At 28.2% G+C, this 19118-nt stretch overlaps 1 long non-coding RNA gene across 1 annotated transcript in view; it reads right to left on the bottom strand.

Moving 5' to 3' along the window:
- Positions 1-402: 402 nt before the first annotated feature.
- Positions 403-19118, bottom strand: part of LOC113386936 — a 42820-nt gene continuing 24104 nt past the window's right edge. Inside the window, exons 2-3 of the long non-coding RNA XR_003368029.1 lie at positions 689-752; positions 403-576 (exon numbers count right to left, since the gene is read on the bottom strand). This is a non-coding gene — a long non-coding RNA (uncharacterized LOC113386936). The remainder of the gene's footprint in view (positions 577-688; positions 753-19118) is intronic.

Here is a 19118-nt window from a genome sequence, read left to right as displayed (position 1 = left end):
TCACTCAATGTTAGATGTCTTAAAATATAGCAGATTTATCTAGATCTACTATATGCATATTTCACGACAATTTTTAAACATTTTTATATTGGGCATGTCTAAATTTTTATGCATAAGATACATATTTTTACCTTAAAATAAATGCAGCAAAATTCAAAATAAAGTCATTGTTTATGAAATATTTTTCAATTTTCGCATTTATTGGTATTTTCCAACTTTAAGTTATTAAATAAGTGAACTATTTTCAAGATATGATGAAAAGTAATAGACATCCGAATTCACTAAAATTTCATTTTTTAAGTACCTACTTATTTAAATAATCATTTATTAGATTAGAACAAAACATATTTTGGGTTGCAAAACCAATAAAACAAGAACTTGAAGATGGTAATTTGGGTAGGTAAGTGGCTAGAACTACAGGACCTGAATCAGAGGTACCGAGATCGATCCCGCTCCGAGGAGCCTGATGTCAAGCAGTAGTGACAACGGTTTTCACTTGGAAACATAGATAGGAATATGTTGACAGATATTGCCATTAAAATATCCATCAGATGGGGCAACTGTTTGGGTTGCCATCTATAAGCAAAAAATCGGTTTGCAAGAAAATCAATACAACAGCTCACAGAACCATGGGATTCTGATTGCTGTTAAAAAAATTTTATAAGAAAAAAAGATAAGTAAAACTTACCTACTCTGTGGACAATTGTGGATTTCTCTTCTCACACTATATTAAGCTTCAGTGAAATTGGTTTCTGTAAGTTAAAAAATATATAAATTTAATATTTAGTTTTTTTTAAGTATAAAAAGCACTAACACTGTAAAGAAGCACAATTTTCATAAAAAAAAATCTTAGCAAGAATATATGAGCATATCAACACTACTAGCGTAGGAAGTTAATACAAGAGTATTAATAACTATTATTTATTTAACAGTTCCTTAGTAATCCGATTTTATTTTTTGCTAAAATTTTAAAGCTCACTTATATACTCAAATAAGCAATTTTAACTTTGCAATTCAGTTTATATAATTGTAAGAAATATGAGATAAGGTTGTTTATTCTAACTCCGCTTAATTAAGTTTTGTTTATTCACTTTTCATGTAATTATATATAAACGTCGTCGTCCAATTTGTAAATTCTTATAATAATCTATTTGAAAACATTTAATATTTTTCAATTACTTCATTACTGCACGCGAAGTTTCAGCAATTCGCTTCAAGGCACGATGCCATACACCACTATGTTATTTCTATGACAAATCGATTAAATAAAAATGAAAATAAAAACTAATTGTTGATATGATTAATATATTTACAATATGATTAGAGTGATTTATACATTTGACTCACACATTGCACATAGTTTTCTAAGAAATAAATCCAACCAGCTTCATAATCTAATTGGATTATCAATTGATTTATATTGTTGAGTTGATCACAATACGATTTTCTTGTTACTATGTACATTTTGTTTATTTGAATGGAATTATACCGTCGGAAGTATAACTAAACCGAGCAAAAATAATACAAATATTTATACTCCAAATGCGATATTCGTCGTTATATCCGCGGACGCAAATGCGGTTAAAATAAATATTTATTGAAACCGATTTAATATTAGCATAAGTGTGCCAGAATTTAAGATCGCGGTTTTGATGAATTTTTAAATAACGAACAACATATTTTAATTATAATTAGCAGCTAGAATTTCATAAAACTACCTCAATTCATTAAATTAGATATACATTTTTTTAAAAATCCATTTGTGTAAAGTATAGTTTTTTATTACACAAAACAGTGATATCGAAAGATACCAAAGTTTAAAAGCTTTGTATTATAGTCCTCCAGGTTAAAGTAATTGAAAGCGAATAGGTTAAAGTAATTGAAAGTAATACAAAGCTTAATTAAGAAGATTTACTTTTATTTTGTGAATTATTAACAAAAATAATTTCTCTGCTTTTTCTGTTCTTTTGAAGTAAAACTTCTTTAGGCGCGAATAGGGTGTAAAATCAGTACAAATGCAACAGAAGACAGTTACGCCCGAACTGTTTCGTCATTTGCTCTCGATGAGATCATTTCAATGCAGGTCTATTGTAATTAGTCGTCGTGTATGTGAATAAAGATCTGTCGTTGTATGCGTACCGGCATCAACGTTGTGTGTGTACCGATATCAACAACGAAAACGGCATAGATAAATAAACATTTTGAAGTTACATCGCAGTACAAATCTTGATTTAATGAAAAATGTCTGAACCAGAAGAATAGTTTACCCTGTTCTTTGAAAATAATAAAACAAATGCGACATTTGCGCCGTGTACGAAACATAAGATTATTGAAATAATTTCTATAAAATTCGTAGTTTCTATAAATCTTTGAAGTTATTCAAATGGTAAATATTTTGTAGGCAAGACAGATATGACAGCTGTTTAAAGAATGAGATTATATCGCCAGCAAAAAAGTAAAAAAAATACAAGCAGTCAATGAAAGTATGTTAATTTTAATTACATAAAGTTCTTCAAACACAATTACATGATGAGTGAAATTGCAAAAACAATATTTGTTTAGGCCTTGTTTAACATAATCCACTGTATGAACGAATATTATAGAATTTATTAATCAGCAATTACTTCATTTCTCTAATGAAGGTTCATTTCTAAATGCAAATTACAACGACAAACCGATTATGTCATATTTGAAGTATGACTTTAATTACATTATTGTTTTCAAATATTATACATATTCTTAATAAATTATCATTATATAAATGTGTATAATGGTTGACACCAACAAATATGTGCATCACGAGTGTTACCATATTACTAATAAACATTATTTAAAATTGTTATATGATGTATTTATTTTTATTTAAATGCCATCTTGTACAGTAGCAAATAAGTTTTACTCTAAACGCGTGTGAACCTTACGCCCACTTTTTTTATTTTAATGATAAATATACTTGTCAATATGCACAATTTTTCCACTTTTCCATGACAAGCATAATCGTCAATCCCAACTAACTCTTTAATAATAATATAAAACTCTAATTATTACTCTAAATACTATTAAAAGTTAATAAGATGAGATTTGTAGCATTTTTCAGAATATTTTCATATATTCTTGGAGTACAACTTGAAAATTATAATTTCATTGAATAACTAACGACTCACTTTTCCTATTAATCACAATATTATTCAAAATATAGTCATCTTTAGTGAGCATTATACCATTCCTTATATTCATTAAAAGCTTGTGTATGAAAATATAATATAGTTAGGTGTAAGTTGCATTTCACCTTCAGCAAAGTTGCATAAACTTCCTTATAGATAATCGACTAATCAAAAAGAATTAGAATTTGGCGATTTACTAAATTAATACGAGAGAATTTTGAAATATTGACGCAGCTTATTATTTTTCACGACGATATTTTTCTTAATAAAACCAATTTAATTGGTTTCAAAATTCTCTCGTAATAATTTAGTAAATCACTATGACCATACGTTTTATTACTATACAAATTTTTAATTATACTTCGTTTTATTAAACTTGTCGAAAATTGTTACTTATGCTTGTCATGAAATTCAACAATGAATTTCAAAGAAATTGCCCAACCGATCTTCATGAAAAACTCATTCAAATTTCAAAGTTTTCAAAATTTTTAGGTAAAAACGTGGAACAGTCTTGCACTTTGCTAATTATAGAGATTTAATTATAGAGAAACGGCTTGGTTGATCATCGCTCAAAACTACTCAACAAGAATACTTATTTTTAATTATTTATTTATTTATTTATTTATTTATTCATAAGCAAGCCGTAATCAATAATAATAAATATTATTTCAGGCTCTTCATAATTCATAATTTCAAGCTTACTCATTAATTAATACTTAAAGTAAAGTAATTTTATAATATTAACGAGTTACATTGAATGGATTTTAAATTTTTAATGTTAGTACAAGAAAACAACGATTATTGACTCACATACGCACATTTTTTTTCTAATATTCGCAATCTCAAACTATTCGGAATAACTTGTGATGTCGGATTTCCTGCAAAAACAAACTTTTTCTTCTCCGCATATATAAAAATTAGTAAGATGCTTCTAAAATCACTCATATATTATTCCTACATTATGTAATTTTTGAGAAATTTTCCGGATTGTAACATTTCCAAATTGTTGTCAGAAATTCCACGGACAATTGCACTAACAAAGTATCATTATACAAGTCCAATATTGAATAATGACAAAACACAATCTTCTAAGAGCCGTTTAATACAAAGAATTTTCCATATAGTATATTTTTATTGCAACTATATGTGGTGAATCTCCGTTGCTCATAAAAACAAACATTAAAATGAAGTCGTTTTGTCGGCTTCCGGAACTCGGCTCAAGAATAAATCAAAACACACCCTTCGGAAAGTGAAAAAAATGGCCCGAGAAAAAATTGCTTTCAACGCTATGTTTTGCCCTACTAGGGGATGAATTAAATTTACTTATTTCCAAAGTGATTATTAAACGTAACAAAAGAAAATTAAAAAAAATAATACGTAAGATGATATATGTTCAAGCAGTGCATTGTGCATTAGGTAACTCTATTAGGGTAGAGCGAGTTAAATTAGCATGAGAAATTATAAACAAGGAACTTAGGTCGAGCAAAACAGTTTAGGAGTAACATAATGTTACATTAAATTTAACTTCAATAACTAATATTTACTACATACAAATTATTATTACATAAAATAGAAATATATGATAAAATTAAATGTAAGGCATGATAAATATCGGCAAATTACCAAAACTTTTCCGCTCACAATTGTGAATGTTTTTTGCCTTTTTTCAGTTAAATGGTTCCTAAAATTTTTTATTATAGATAACTTGATATTGAGCAGCAGTAATATCTATTTTAACTAGAAAATATAAATTCAGAAAAGTTTTTCTGAGTGAAAGTGGCCCTTCCCATTCATTATTATTATTAAGGAATAAATAAGATACAATACTGCAGTTAATCAAATAATATTTAAAAAAAATATAAAAATCTGTATTGAAATAGGTTAACCATTTGCGTTACTATCTAAATGCTGTGTAACAAGGAGAAGTTCTAGTAAAATCTCATCGAATGAAGTTCTGATTTCTATTAAAAAAATTTAAAAAAATCTTTTTGAGAGATACTAAAAACTAATATGAGTCACATTAAAGACTTAAGTCTACTCTAAAATAACGTATCAACCATTCGAGTGAATATTTTATTAAATTAATAGTTATTCCAAATAGGATGATAAATATTTCTGATGAAATACTAGATCAAGGTTAAATAGAGTATAATCTTTGTAAAGAATGTGCCCATAAAATTTATTCTGCATTAGTTTTTTTTTATTTTAGTACTAATTTTAATCAGATTACAATATAATATACAAGGTAAAAGTGAGGGAGTTAAATAACTAATAAATAAATAATAATCATTTCGTAAAATCCCTTTAAAATTAAAAAGACGATGGATTTTTTTTCTCTGTTTTAACCTCATCTATGGGGTGGAAGAAAACAGGAAAAAATATTTCTATAAGTAGGATTTAACTGGAAATTCTACTGAACATAGTTGAACATAGTTGTTTGATACGTATTATGTATTGTGATGCAGTTAATTTAGTTTAGACATCATAAAACTGAAAGTAAAATTGATCTGTTGTGCCTCGATCTACCCTATTTCAAATTTTTGAAAAACAAAGAGATAATTGAAAAAAAAATTGAATCTAATTCTAAAATTATCAAAAATTAAAATAAAAAAATACAAGAGCTGTTTTTTCAAGATATTTCTATTTATTTCTAAAGACCTGAATTTCATCTTATACTTAATTTTCAAACAATTCCAGCCTTAAGCTTAAGGCTTAAGGCATGTACTATGTTATACACAACTATTATTATATTTCTGACATATGTATGTACATTTCTCTACGATTCAAAAACCAGCGCTTCAATAATTTTGTGCACCAATGAATTCCAATTATTTCTAACATCAGTTCAGTTTCGAATAACTTTGCTGAAGTTTTACACAAACGTCTCATAGTCAAAACATCGTTATATTTTTTATAGTCTTTGATATTTGCAAGAGTCTTTCACATATGTTCTGCTTTTGAATTATTTCTTTTGCAGAATATTATTAATGCAAAGCTAAACTTAGAGTTGTTATTCTTGAACTAAGAATAAACCACTTCATGCATAAAAATTACAAATAGGTATTATAATTTGTTCAGACGTTTTAACAAGACTTTGCCTAATTAATAAAATATTATACTTATGCCACATAAATTGGATAGATATATAGCATCATAAACATAAAAGCATTATTTGTATATATATATATATATATATATATATATATATATATAAGATTATTAATGTTGAACTTTAATAATAGTTTATCGTCCTTTCAAGCTTAGATAATCAATTTGGCAAAAAAACAAATTACATATTTTGAAAATTTCAACATTGCATCTTATTTTTAGTAATGAATATTATTATTAATAATAATTATTAATAATAATAATAATTACCCGATAAAGTATGTTTTCTCCAGAAAATCCAATTTGATAATTTTATGTTTTCTCGTCGTTACAAGTCATTCCAAGTTGACATACACAAAAATTGGAAAATATAATTATTGTGTTTGTGAGCATTTTTTTCATTCTCTATTTTATTTACAACAGTCCAGTTAAAGACATTCAATAAATTTGTGGAATTTACAATTGTCGGTCGTAAAGGATCATTTTATACTCAAGGAGCATGTTGAAAAAACAACTCGATAGTTGTTTTCCCATTCGTTATAATATTGACAATATTTTATTGATAATTATATATTCTTAACAATTTACTTATAAAATAATTTCTTATAAATAATTTTCTCAAAATCCGCTGAACCAATTTCAAAAATTTAGCTGCCATTTAATGAAACTATATAAAGGCTCTAAGTGGATAGTTTACACGACTATCAGCAGAGCCATTTCTTTCTAATTAGCAGAAAAATGCAAAAGCCCTAAACTTATATTGACAATTTGAAAGCTGTTTTAAAGATATCAATTGGGAATTCTGCTGCTGTTTTGGATAAAGATCAGCGGTGCTATTTCTTAGTAATTAATCCGGTAATTATAGTTATATATAGTAGAATATGAAGAATTTAATTTTTACGCCTTTGTTAATAAACCATAGATTGAATTCCGTAACTTATGTATTTTTACTGATTATGCAAAAAAAAATTAGATCTAAAAGTTGATTTTAAGTCAACTCAAGTCAGAACAATGTTCTATAAAGACAGACCATTGAGTCTGTAACAGTCTGCAAACAACATATGAAAAAAAAGTTTATTTAATCTACTTCAATGATAGTTGTTCTAACAATTAGTGCTTATAATGATAGTCAAGCTATATTATCTATTTAACCCTCTCACTACTTTCTCCATTAAAGGACTGCTTCTAGTGGCACTGAACTGACTAGGAACAATGATATATTTTAAGATATTTATATCATTATCAATAAAAACGTGTTGAGAAATTAAAAATTGCGCTTCTAATAAACTAAATATTACAATAAAAATTAAAATTACCAATAGTTTAAATCACGGTAATAAATCTTGAAGCAAAAACTGACACAGAACAAGTCGTCTATGGATGTCGTCCATGGACGACACTCGTATACACAGGTAGTCAAATAGATATCGTTTATGGAAGACATGCGTAGCAAAAGGGTTAAAAAGAAAGCATTTAGATCTATCAGAGAAATAGAACAAAACCTAGATATTTGAATTGGTTTGAAGTCAGTACATGTGACATTTACGCTTTGAAGAGAGTTCTGTCTACCAGTAAATATAAGAAACACTCAAAATATAGTCCTGCCCACTATGAGAAATATCTATTCAAGCCAAGTTGGTGCTTTAGAATACGGTTTTTAATTTAGAATTAAGGGGTATTGCGCATAATTCTAATAAAGAAATAAAACAAAAATTCCAGAACAAAATTCTTAAAATTCCCTTTTAAAGAGCACCAAAATATGTCCCGAACTGGCTGATTCATATCGACACGAATACACCTACCATAAAAGATGTAATAACAAAAATAGCGCATAAATATAGAAACAAGCTCAACAATAATTCAAATTCACTAGCAAACTCCTTACTAACAGAAAACTGTCGTTGTAGACTGAAGAGAAAATAGCCACATGATTTGAGTCATAAATTTTCCTGATGAAGATTGAAATAACTTAGTTATTATTTATAAAAATAATAGTTAAGTTTATATAATTATCATTGTTAATATTTTTTAAATCGAATGGAAAAAGAACAATTGAGTTGTTTTTTCAACATGTCATTTTGATATACCCACAACGTCCTTATTAAGATTGACAATTGTATATCAACAAATTTACTAAATGTCTTTAACTGGACTGTTGTAAATATAATAGTGAATAAACTTTATAGAAAAATGGCATGTTATAACAATCCCTTATTTTTATGATTCCTATTGAAAGCTGACTCAAACTGCCACATTACTCCCCTTTTCCCATCTATATTAAGTAATTAATGCAAAAACAGTCAAACTTATATATTTATGCATAATATAAGTTTGTATATGTGTAGATGTTTTAGTATTTGTATATAAGTTACTGGATCTTTTTATTTACCACGTAAGTGCACGCGTATAATTATTAAATGGACCGTGCATTCGCGAGGGTCACACGTTTCAGAAGTTAGTAGGTCATAATTCAAATGAAAAAAATCTGCCATCATGAAAAGCACCGCACAACGACTTCCGAAAAACATTTCAATTTCTATAAAAGACGAATGAAGACGGTTTCAGAAATCCCGACGTAAACATAAAAAGTTTTAAAGGAGAAGATTATTATATGTAGTGTGAAGAAGATGATTTGAGTTGGAAAGTTAGTTGATAATTTATGCATATAGAAGTTGAAAATATTTTGTAAGAGAAATTGCTTATAGACTATTAAATATGTAGCATAATTATTTTCAAACCAACTATATGACTTTATGATTACTATAATAATCGGTAGTACTGTCGATAATAGAGAAGAATAGTGTGAAAGATTTTTTATTGCCACTTCACACCGCAATACCTGTAATGGTTTTTCTATTTTCAATTGAAAACATTTTTGAAGTGAAACTTCTTTAGGCGCGACTAGGGTGTGAATCCGTACAAATACAACGGAAGTGCGTTACGGCAGATAAGATAAGATAAGAGTCGAGTGCCAATGATTCGTCATTCGCTCTCGATGATATCTTTTCTATACCGGTCGATTGTGATTAGTCGTCGCGTATGTGAATAGAGATCTGTCGTTGTATGCGTACCGGAGTCAACGTTGTATAGGTACCGATATCAACAAGGAAATCAGCATAGATAAATAAACATTTTAAAATTACATTGTAGTACAAATCTTGATTTATTGAAAAATGCCTGTATCGAATGGAATATTTTACCCTGTCCCCCATAAATAATTATAATGAATATAATAAAACAAATGTGTGTATGAAACATAAGTTTATTGAAATAATTTCTATATTATTTGTAGTTTCTATAAATCTTTGAAGTTATTGAAATGGAAAATATTTTTTAGGCAAAACAGATTTTACTGCTGTTCAAAGAATGAGATTATATCGCCAGCGAAAAAGTAAAAATATACCATCAGTCAATGAATGTATGTTAATTTTAATTACATGAAGTTCTTAAAACACAATTATTACATGATGAGTGAAGTTGCAAAAACAATATTTGTTTAGGCGTTGTTTAAGATAATCCACTGTGTGAACGAATATTATAGAAGTTATTAATCAGCAATTACTTCATTTCTCTAATGAAAGTTCATTTCTAAATGCTAATTACAATTACAAACCGATCATGTCATATTTGAAGTATGACTTTAATTACATTATTGTTTTTAAATATTATACATATTTTTAATGCTATTATAAATATATAATTTATAATTTATCATTATATAAATGTGTACAATGGTTGACACTAATAAATATGTGCATCATGTGTGTCACCATATTACTAATAAACATTATTCAAAATTGTTATATGATGTATTTATTTTTACTTAAATGCAATCTTGTACAGTAGCAAATAAGTATTACTTCAATCGCGTGTGAACCTTACGCGCACTCTTTTCTATATAATTAATAGCTACTGCACGATGTCAGGTTGTCCAGAGCGGGGTTCAAACTGACGACTTCGTGTGCGTAACCATTGCATCATGGTACACCGTATAGAGAGATATAGAATAATATATAGAAATATAGAAGTATATTTATATAAATGCTGAATAAAAATATTAACACATTTTTATGGAAAAATAATGTTACAATAGATATTCATACTTCATAATACAACATCGACAAATTATTATCATATTACCAAAATATATATTTGTAAGATCACTATTATATGCTTTTCAAAATTAAGTTACTCATACAAAAAATGTATTTGTTTCAATACGTTTTCAAAAAAAATAACATTTGCATTAATACGTAACATTCTATTAGGTCATATGTGTCAAAAAAATAAAACTATTGTGGTTTAGTTTTTTATCTATCCAACATCTGATATTTCTATTAGTTTTTATTATACTTTGTTTATCTCCTCAGATTGAAGAAAAGCTTTCTGAAATGTACATGGATTGAATATGACATGGTATTCTTCAAATACAAAATTCGTTTTTTAATTAGATGTTCTCAAAAATTTGAATGGATAATCGCAATATAGAAAATCTTGATCCGAGATAAATGTCTTTTATGCCGAATTTAGTTTTGAAAAAAATCTTTTTTGTAAAGTGTTAATAATACTGGACACCCTAGATTTGTATCCACTAAGTTAACTTATCAGTAAAATTGTATATAATAATTACTTATTTTTTGAGACAGGAAGATTGTGAACCAATAAACCAATACAATACACATTTCTAAATCAAATTTTCGATTCAAAGTGATAAACTCATGTGCACCTGAAATTTTATGCATGATAATTTAATAGGTTTTGGAGAATAAAGTTAAAAATAGCAAAACGACTATTAAATTATATGATCTTAACACCCTGAAGTGTTTATTGATAAGGTCAAAAAATTTGTAGAAACATCAATTTAGAAATCGATAGAATTTTCTAAGAATTGATATTATTCATTCAAGTTTTTAAGAACGTCTAAAAAAACGAATCTTATATTTAAAGACTTCATATTCAATTCATGTAAATTTATAGAAAGCTTTTTCTTTTCTGAGGAGATAAAGTATAATAAAGACTAATAGATCAGATAATTTATGGATAACAAACTAATCGACAGCAGTTTTTTTTTTGGAACATTTGACCTAATAATCTGTTACGTATTGAATGCAACAATTTTGTAATACGTATTGAATGGTTCACTTACAAACACATTTTTTGAATAAGCAACTTAATTTTGAAAAGCACCTAGTAGTGATCTTACAAAGATAAAGCTTGTCAAAAAATATGTATAACCATGTTCATAAAAATACTAACAATAAGATTAATTACAAAAATTAGCATATCTTTCGAAGGTGCCGAAATGAACCCAACTCCTTTCTTAGATGTTAATCTAGAATGTTGAGAATAATTTAATTAATGTTTTCGGGCAAGGGCGTTTATTTGACTTTTTCCGCATAGTAATGCAGGATGATTTAATTAGTGGCACTGAAATTAAATGTGTTTTATCATGCATTTCTTTGTTTTTGATATAATTTAAATCTGTCGGACCGTTGTACGTGATTCCATTACGAGGTGAGCTTCTAGAATTTACATTGTTTAGTACGAAATCTTATCGCATTGTCACGAATGACTTAATAATTATGTAAAAGTTTGCTAAAAGTTAGTTATTTATGATCGCATTAATTTCTACAAAAATCTTGATAAAAAGTTTTTGTTTTTTTCTTTTTTTTATTTAATTAGTACGAAAACCGCTATTTAAACATGCGGCTTCAGAAAATATTTTTCAAATTTACGCTTAAATTTTTAAACTATTTAGGGGCCAATTTTTAGATAAAATACATCCTAACATATCATTGTTATGGAAACGCTATGTTACGCTCCCTTTTTCATATAAATTTGTACTAAAAACTGTCAAAATGCTATGTATTGACTGTGCAGTCAGGCTATTTAAAAGTAAAACCTAATCTGAACAATGCAATTTTACAGAAGAAATGCAGTGCGATCTTTATATAAAATAAGTCCATGAGAAATATATTCTAGAAAACAATAAGTCTGATAATTATAAATTAAATAGAAATACCCACTAGAATTAAAAGCTAGATTTATGATAAGAATAAGCTAGATTTGTGTTTGTTTGTGATTTATGTTTGAATTTTGTACTTTTTTAAATTTGTTCAAATTCAATGATTAAGCTGTATCACATTCATTGAATAATGTACCTGTTTAAAATTAATAAAGCGATGGATTTTTTTTCCTTGGCAGTCATTTTTATCCTCCCTATGGGTAAAAAGAACCGGGTTACAAGATTTTGAAAAAACCTAGCTCTACATCGATGAACTATCTGGGATATTTACTGAACATAGTTAGCTAGTTGGTCGTTTGATATGTGTTATTTATTTTGATGTAGCTGGTTTTGTTTTTAGAGTAAAATTGTTTAAAATAAAATTGGACCTTTGTGCCCCGACCAACCCTATAGGTGTTCTTTGTAAAAGAATGCCCATAAAATTTGTATTTAGCATTGGTTCAATAATGCAGCTTTTTATTTCGTGAAACCCTTTTGAAATTAAAAATAAAACATTGGATTGGATTGAATAAAACATTTTTACCCCGCCTATAGATAAAAAACAAATGACAAATTTTAGAAAAGAAAGAAAAGGATTTTTATAATTGGGAATGAGAAATTCATTGAACATATTTTAGTAGTTCATCAAAATTACTGAATGTCTTCCTTTTTGTAAAGACAGATTATTGTAATTCAATAAAGAGAATAAAATATTTCAGTAGTTGTTATGTATCGTTGTGTAGTTCGTTAGTTTTTTTTAAACAGTTCAATTCCTGAAAATTAAATTGAACCTTATGATAAGGTTTCATAAATACTTATCCTATTACACATACAAAAATAATATGCAAAACCAAATTTAAAATCCGCCTCTAGCAAAATAGTTAACTAGTGGTACATGGCCATACCAAAATTTTTTTTTTTCAGAAAACCTTTGAACTTTTTTGAAAACTTTGAAAAAAAAGGATATTTGAGAAATTTGAAATGTTTGAAAAAAATTCGACTTTTTTGAGAAATTTGAATTTTTTGATATTTTGAAATTTTGCATACTTTGATTTAATTACTTTTTAGACAAAAATATCGATGCGCGAGTGCCGCATCTCATTCAACTAATAAACATTGGTACGGAATCCAAAGAAATGTAAAAAAAGTTTGTGTTAGGGTCCAAAGAGAAAAACATGAAGTATTTTTATTCGAACAAGTTTCACTACATTCATATCATTAACATGATCTGTACACCGAATTGATTTTAAAGAGTCAAAAGAAAGTTTTTTGTTCGATTACTTTTAATAATAACTGTTACTTGTATACATGTAGATCACTTTATTTATTATTTTGCTATAAGTTATTGACCTATTTTTATACTTATCCACCACACCCCCAGGACGGTTGTGACACTCGCCCATTTCTTTGCATGATTTGATTTTATGACTTATCCAACGTGTTTAAGGACAGTATTTCAATATTTTCTCGTAAACAAATATTCAAATTACCATTTAATTTTTTCCCAGCTAATAAATGTGGCACACCCGTACCCAGTCTCCCTTACCTATCCTAATAACTATATCATAAAGTTTTGGTCGAAATAAAAATAACATTACTTGTATTAACTTTAGATTTGATCTATTTATTTCACATATCTGGATAATCCAATTCATTCGTACTCACAATCTTACCTCGTATTTAACATTTAATAATGCGATACTTTTAATATAAAACTTTCATCTCTCCAGACAGATGTTTAATTCGGATATTTGTATGCACGCGCTGTTCAATCGAGGGGTGTTGTACGATTCTTTTGAAATGTCTTTCGATTCAGGTCTCTGGGTGTCCCCGCAAAAGAATTATGTCAGGATGATTTTGTATAATGAAAATGTTTCACGGCAGATTTGGCCGCGTTCAAAGACGCCATTCACAACGCCGTTGTGGGGTGCCTAATAAAACGACGGAACCGGTGCCTGTGAATCGTTCGATTGAAATTTGAGATTTATTAGGTCATTTCTTTGATGAGAATCGGAATGCTCATTCATATATAGATTTATTGTTGAGACGTAAAAATTGTACGATGTAAAACTAGATTTTTTAGAAATCATAAGACTGTTCAGACGGTAAATGTTCACGTGGTTTACTTTGAAGTTCAAGTTTTTAACTTTCTGTAGGGTAAGTTCTAGTAATTGCAAAAAAATCGAAAATGACAATTTGTATATATCTTTAGTTTGCAAAAGTTTCTGAACATTTTGGCATACTTGAGAAAATATTTATGATAAGGAGACGTGCGAGTTACTTTCTAACAAAGTCAGGTCTAGTTTCGAGGATACTTGGTAAAAAGAGCTAAAAATGGTAATTCAGTTTTTGAGAGAACAGAGCGTCCGATTGGAATAATGCAAAAAATATTTTATTGGTATTGACAAAATGAAGTACCGTTTAAATTTTAGCCTAGGCAAGTCTTGCGGTTGAAGAGAACGAGTATAAAAAATAAAAAACGCTATTTTGCGGTCAAAAATGATCATTAGACATATGTACATCAAATTATCAGACATTTTACAGAGATTTTGATAATAAATATATTTAGTATAGCTTAGTTGTTATGAGGACTGTCACTACCTTCCCTGTCAAAATGTCAAGTTGCTTAGTATCATTTCAGGCTATGCCTGTAGAAAATAAGAAGTTGTAAGAGGTATTTTACTTTGAGAAAAGTTGCATTATCATGCTGGAATATGGAAAATGTGTAGTACTTAATAAGTATTCAGATTTAGCTACTTATATAACATTTTCTACTGTTCGTTTTGAAAATAGTGTTTGGTCTTCACCAGAATCTATCATTACTTTTTTACAAGAATTTTTGAAAAGACTTGCATGGATAACAAAATTAGTTTACTTGTATAGGATAATGAGAGTTATTGCAAATAATTTATATACCACTCAGATATAGTAAGAACAAATCAATTAAAATCGTGAGTTGATTTTATTTTCAAGAATTTACATTATATTCTTGCCCAAATAATTTTATGCAAATTAGTCAAAGGACTAAAAACACATTTCTGTTTCTTCTCTGAAATGTCTAAAACGTAATAAATAATTCTGAATTATTAGAAAGATCAGAAACTTTCTACTTATTCTTACTTTATTCTTACTTTCTTTGCGAAATATAAGGGTAGATTTATCTCTATATTGATCTGAATCTTACAAACTGTGAATATATGGCCATCTTGGAGAGTTTGCATTTTCTTAAAATTGAATTCACTAGTGAGTTTTATTCCTCAAAGTTTTTCAAAAAAAAAAAAAGTTAAAATATGGGGTGCACACGTTTTAACTATTTCTTCCATAATGAATTATTAACATTGAATAATGATTCAAACTTGTTGAATTTTTATCTTCTCAAAATGTATTTTCATTTCGAAAATGCGAGTCATGTATCTATATCTTTCTACTCTATTTTCATAATAATAGGTGTTTATACGCAAATATATTATTAAATGAAGTCTGGTAATATAAAACAAACAAGTATATATTTATAATAGATAATAATTATATACAATTTTTGTACAAAAGTCAATTATAAAATGAAAAGTTAATTAAAATTAAAAACGAAGCCCGAGAATAAATCTCATTAACGCACATTCAATAATATTACAAAAATCCAGGACAGTTTGAATAATAACTCTTTTATTAAAAATAAAAATTAAATGCGTTGCAAGTGCTATTTCCGTTTTCCAAGATTAATGGCACACGACGGTCAGAGTCATCGTCAGCAGTTTCCAGAGTAGAAGTAATTAATGATCTGAACCAAAAAAATATATATAAACGCAAGTACTTAAGATTGTGTCAAAAATCGTAATTAATTATGTATTCCAGACCGCATTAATTAAAACCTTGTGCCTCGTAAACGAACTCATTTCTTCATCCAGGGAAAAAAGTATGTTACTTAACTGTGTGTACGCTCGAATTCTTTTAGGACGACGAGTATGTTTTCTGTTTTTATTATGCTTTTGATAATTATCAAAATGCTAAATGTCATCATGATATAATACAGTCAAGTATGTGATTATATCGATGACTATGATATATAAAAATTTATATAACTGAGATTGCAATTATTATGAATAGAGCATATATTCACATTTTAATATTTGCACTAAAATTTATAAAAAATATATGAATGAATGAGGTGATCATAGACAAATAATCACAAGTATCTAATCGACACTATTATTAATTCAAGTTCATTATTGGAACAGCTTTTTCCAATAATATTGTATCAACTTCAGTTTTACTATAGTAATTTCATCAAAATGAACAGTATGTACAAGGTGCCTTCATATACTGAGGATTGCAAAAATACTAAAATGAATAAACTCTTATGTATAAGTCACCTTATTGTGAAATTGATTCACAGACTTGCATACATAGTGTTTTCACGTATTTCCATACCAAGTATCATTAAAATCATCAAGGGTTTCTTTTTCAACAACCAATTGCGAAGGGTCTTTCTCTGTATAGCACTAATCGGCACGATTTACAAATGATAGAATTTGGAATTTCAAAACTGGATCAAAATTTCTGCCTAAAACGAGATCAAAATCTTTGCACTTTTTGCTAATTCTAAAGATATCAGCTCAGTCGATCGTATAAAAAAAAACTAACAAAGGCGAGTGCTATCAATTGAAATTATTGAATCGACTTAGCTGTTTTTACGAATAAATCGAAAAGCATCGAAAGCTCTAATTTTAACAATATGATCATTTTTTCAAACTTTGGCGATATTTTTAAATCAAACAATGTGTCGTAAGGCCGCAATATTTTAGTAGGCTCTATAAGACCTTGATATCTATTGTCAAAAATTTTCATAAAAATCGTCAAAAAAAATTCTTCTACAGTTAATTACAAGATAACGGCCCGGCCAATATTTACCAAAAACTAATCAGTACCATTCGGAACCAATATCTTTCAAACAGTTTTGAATTTTTAAAACCGATTCAGGATTGCGGGCTAGAACGTGGACTAAATTTTTTTCACTTTTTTGGTACTTACAAAGAAACGGCTTGGCCGATTGCCGTGCAAAACTGACAATCGATAGTCTTAAATAACATTTAAATGTTTAAAATCCGTTTTTGAGAAAACGTCGACAAAAGGTCAAAAATCGGCTCACACATGCATGCATCTTCCAAATTTGGTCTCATTCGATTCAAAATCGTTTGAAACGTCAAGAAAACATAAAACGATCAAATCGGATTTTTTGGCAAAATCGTTAACTTCTCCTTCAAGAAGTTAATAAGTTAAAAAGCGCATTTTTATAGGAGATTATTAATGATGTATGAAGATAAAGGTTTATATGCAGTGTGATATTTGTAAATAATGTGTCCAAGAAATGTACATTTCAAACAGATATATTATTCACCTTATTAGTAATAATTTGTATTTCGTAAATTAAATACAAGAAACAATGAGCCTGATTTATAATACTTACTAGAGCAAGATTTATAATAGTAAGAGTTTATCAAGAGTTTTGTTTATTATGTTTAAAAATACATATTTAGACAACCATTTTTAATTTTGTTATTAAACCTAATATTTAAACTGAATCGCATTGATAGAATAAAGTAGCTATTATTCAATAAAACATGTTTAGAATAGTAGACATTTTAACATCTGTGTCGGTAAAAAAAAACAAATTTTGGCAAAAATAGTGTATTAGCTGGACTTTCACCGAACAAAATTTGATGATAATTGATTGTTTCATTCATATTATTTGTTGTGATAGTTTGTTTGGTTTTTGAAGTATAATTGCTGAAAGTCACAAGTCAAAGTTAAACATTTTTGTAACCGACTTTTAGGGACCGAGTCTGCCGTAAAATAGATCAATTTTATAGCTAGACTATATTATGTAGCAGTTTTCATACAAAATGGTACTAAAAACTGACAAAAATTATATGGTCTGTGCAGTCAGGCGTTTTGGTTAGAATCTAACCCAGAAAACATGATGTGACATAATAATATATGAGAGAAGCTGCATTTTATGTGTAAACCGCTTGATCGCATAGCAAATATGTGAGATTTAGATAGTACTTAGCTTGCTATAACATTGATCTACTTGAGATTAGAATCTGCACCTTAATCAATATGACATTTGCATGTTATGGCAAGACTATATTATGCAGCAGTTTTCATACAAAATGGTACTAAATACTGACAAAAACCATGTGGTTGCTGTATAATTACGCGTTTTGGATAGAAAATCTAACCTAGAAAAAGCACAAATGCCAAAAAACGATGTTATCATAATGGCATCAGTGTGGTGTGGCATAATAACATTAACATATGAGTAAATGTTAGATTTATGTGCAAAGCGCGTGATCTCACAGCAAATACATGAAGTTTAGACAGTATTTAGTACCATTTTGTATGAAAAGTGCTACATATCATAACCTTGCTATAACATTGAACTATTTTACGACTCTTAATATGACATTTACATGTACACATGCGGTCACCAGACCATAATAGTCGTCAAGTGCAAGTGGTACTAGATTGTATTTTTTCAACTAAAAACACATTTGCTTTGAAGTCGTTAAAATCGCAAACCTTATACTGATAAAGTATTATTTCGATTCTGTCTGCGTTTGTTTTTCCTGTAACTCGTTCAACGTATGGCAAAACGACTTTCAAGCATTTTTGGCATGGCAGTCCCCATATGTTTATCAATATTTTTGTGCAATCCAAGTTTGCGAGCACGCGATCCATTTTGCGGAAAGGAAGCAGTTTGCGAGTAACTACCCCATTATTTTTCCATTTCGACGTAACACGCGAATAACGCGCTCCGCTGAAATAATAGACGAATGTTTTTG

Source organism: Ctenocephalides felis, unplaced genomic scaffold, assembly GCF_003426905.1.
Source record: "Ctenocephalides felis isolate EL2017-DRISC unplaced genomic scaffold, ASM342690v1 CF-g0.4_SCAFFOLD_03571, whole genome shotgun sequence".
Lineage (NCBI taxonomy): Eukaryota > Metazoa > Arthropoda > Insecta > Siphonaptera > Pulicidae > Ctenocephalides > Ctenocephalides felis.
The sequence above is the reverse complement of the archived record's forward strand: the minus strand, read 5'-3'. Positions and strand labels throughout refer to the sequence as shown.